The 3,445-nt window shown below is 33.4% G+C and overlaps 1 protein-coding gene across 1 annotated transcript in view; it reads left to right on the forward strand.

Annotated features, from left to right (window-relative positions):
- DCDC5 (doublecortin domain containing 5) overlaps positions 1-3,445 on the forward strand; it is a 157,259-nt gene that overhangs the window by 152,473 nt on the left and 1,341 nt on the right. The gene's annotated exons all lie outside the window — the stretch shown is intronic.

Consider the following 3,445-nt stretch of genomic DNA (forward strand, 5'->3'; position numbering starts at 1 on the left):
ATTTACTAAATTTTGTTGATTTAGACATGAAATGTTCACATCTACTCATATCAGATTATTGAAGATTTACAAAGAGATTTTAATCAGGTTATTGAAACAATTCAATGAGTCAACAGATATTCATGCATTGCTATCATGCACCAATAAGAGCACAGAGATTATCTTTTTCTAGAGTTTGGAGATGAATGATACAAAACACACAACAAGTTTTCTGACCTCATCTAAAAAAGAATCAGAAGTTCCTAATGTTTGTTTTGCAGAGTTTGTGATGGGTCGACATCATTTCAAATGTGGTACAATGAGAACCATCATGTTCAAACTAAATGTGGACATGTCTTCTATCTTACAATGCATTTTAAAATGGAGCAATGCTCACTATTTCTGAAAAAGCTAACGTTGTGTTGTTTATTACATCCTTTAATAATTTATTCCCAAAGAAACCAAACTGACAAAAATCACTGAGCCGAAACTGGCAGTTTGTCACTTCTCACTGTTCAGTGAGAAAAGAGCAAGCAGACACAATTCATCAGAGACCACACAGCTCTAGTTATCAATTATGAGACAGCTTTATTTTAAAATATTTTCTAGAATAATCCAAATATGTACATATATACTATAAAAAAAACACTCTTTAGCATCTATTAATTTATTCTTTGAAACTGTTTCTTTGATGTCTTGGAGGAAGAGGGGAGAACAAATTTAAAATCATGATTACTTTCCCTGAGCCTTTCAAGTAGAAAAAGATCAATGTTGTAATCAGTGAAGAAAAGCTTTTTTCTGTAACTTTTTAAACATTATTACCCACATATTATGTTTCTATATTGTTTGGCCTTATGAAACTTAAATTCTCATTAAGAATGTCCAACAGACTCCTTATAACTCTGACAACACTTGTATTGAGAGAATGGCAATTAATTATATTCCAATAACAATATACCTTTTAATTTACAAGTACCAGTAACCAAAGTCTAATCATTTATTTTAATTTAGAGGGGAAATAAATATTCCTTTTTCTGCAATCACAGTTCTCCACATTCATTGCTGCTTTTACAATGGAATTAATATCGGTGCTCTTCAGACCTAGCACTGAAACAGGTAGTTTTGATGATTTAGGTAAAAAGTATGCACATGTAAACAGCTGATGGATGAAATCATTATATTCAATCAAATTATTATTATTATTAAATAATTTAGTAATTATCCTCACCTATTCCAGAACCTAATTGTTAACACTGTTTGCTCTGAAGAATTCAATCCAATGTCAGTGAGTCTCGAGCCTTATTTAGGGCGATGTATTTGTAGCAGAAATACTGAGAGAGCCCCGTTTGGAGGTATTCCCTCAGTATGAACCCTGAGGAAAGTGAGGCTCCATTGACTTCCTACTTTTCTAGTTATTTCAAACTTAATGTTCTATTAATAGTAATTATATAGTTTGCAGATTTATTTCTTTAGTGATAAGTAGATATATGCTAGTTTTATTATCTTGTCTATTCTTTGATCGTTTTCCTTGATAAATGACAGAAATTGAAAAGAACATTTATTTGTTATTGAATGAACTCTTGCCCTTTATCCTGTTTATCCTGAGGAAATTAAAGCCCCTTTCTATAGGCAGGTATACGTTTAGCAAAGACATGATTTTCAGGAAATTCCAAAGAACATTGTTATCACTTTAAAGGAAACTGAAAGATTAGAAAGTCAATTATCTGGCATCTTATAATAATAACACTAGATTTTTTTCCTTTAAAAAGTCACCATAAAATTATTACCACTATGTTATATGTGAGATAGATAGGTAAACCAAAAACTTATAAAACAGTTGCAATCATATCTTTATATTTAGCCCATAAGGGACAAAAGTAGAGAAACAAACACCAAAAAATAGAGAGACAAGGATTTATTGGGATGCCTGAGGAATGCCACAAGTGTTCCTCCAGCACCATCTATATCATGGGTGAGGCTCCAATCTTTGTGTTCTGCTGTCTCCATCATACCCCACTATCCATCACCCCAGCTCTTGGTGACCTTCACGACATGGTTACTTAGAAGAACACACCAATGATAGGGTTCTTGTCATAAGTAAGCATTAGTTAACAGCTTTCTCTGTTCCCAAAATGCATCGCCTATTAAAGAAAAATAAGTCAGGCTTCCTTTCTTTAAAGAATTTTCAACCGAATTAAGAATATGAACACACTTGAAATACTTACAGTACAATTGAATAGTGAGCAGACAAGTGGCATGGTAGGGGGTACTTTCCTGGTCCCTTCGTTATTTGCACTCAGTCTTTCATATTCTTAGGATGGGCCCCAGTGGCCTGTACCCTACCCTCCTTGCCACATTGTGATCATTGAGCCTGTCTTATAAATAAAGCTAAACATGTTTCAGGAAAGCTAGCCAAAAGGGTATCCAAACCACAGAGATGTAGGCTGCCTTCCCAGAAGCAAGCCTGTCACCAATAAAAACTGTGAAGGGAAGAGAAAAACATTAGAAATGTAAATATTTCTCTTTCTACCATTTTCCTCCATGTTAGTTCTATGAACCTTTGACAAGGCTAGGTAGACAAACATTCATTTTTATTCTGTAAATACATGGATTACTATGATGTGAAACTTGATTCCTTTCCTATGAAAGTATGTTCCCCATATTATCTTCCTGGTGAAAGGATTTGTAGTTTTCTCCGACTTTCTAAATTCTTTCCAGTGAGTGAATATATGTTCTAGGAAATCTGATTGCAGAGAGTTTGATTTAGTTGTTCTTTAGGAATTTGTTTTACTGTTGCCATATTATTGTTTTTTAAAGAATAATTAATTTAGAAATAATCATTTAGTAGAAATCTAAATATTCAGAATGCTTTAAAAAAAGAAAAGATAGAACTGCTACTAAATATATATACCCATTAAGGGACATTTAATTAATTAGTTATTCCACTCATGATTTTTCTGTGACCTACTGGCTTAAATATGTAGTAAAAAAATAAGGTAGCCTGGGAGTTTCAAAACTAAACATTCTATAATATTTTATGTACTATAACATCAAAAACATTTAGCATGTGGAAGTTAGTCATCAAAGAATCACATTGGGTTTTTGAAAAATGAATTTGATTTGGAAAAACGAACCAGATGGTATTAGAATGGTTTCTTTCACACAAACCCCCAACAAAATTAAAAGAGTGCTTTATGACGTTTGCCATAAAATCTGAACACTGTTCTCTCTGCTGTGCTTCCTATCTTTTCGGTAGGTTCAATTTTTAGACCACTCCTAGGTTAGCTTCCAATTTAGGCTGTATAGAAAACCCGGAAGGGAGCCCTCTCTAGAAACTTCCATTCTCTAGAAATCCAAAGAATATTAACACATATCTGATGTAATAAGCAAGTCAAGGGTGTAACAAGAGAGTCCAGGGTGGGAGCAAAGGATTTCTGGGGGATCTTCAAGTGTATAATCACCTTGG

Source organism: Propithecus coquereli, unplaced genomic scaffold (assembly GCF_000956105.1).
Source record: "Propithecus coquereli isolate 6110/MARCELLA unplaced genomic scaffold, Pcoq_1.0 Scaffold30, whole genome shotgun sequence".
NCBI classification, from domain to species: Eukaryota; Metazoa; Chordata; class Mammalia; order Primates; family Indriidae; genus Propithecus; species Propithecus coquereli.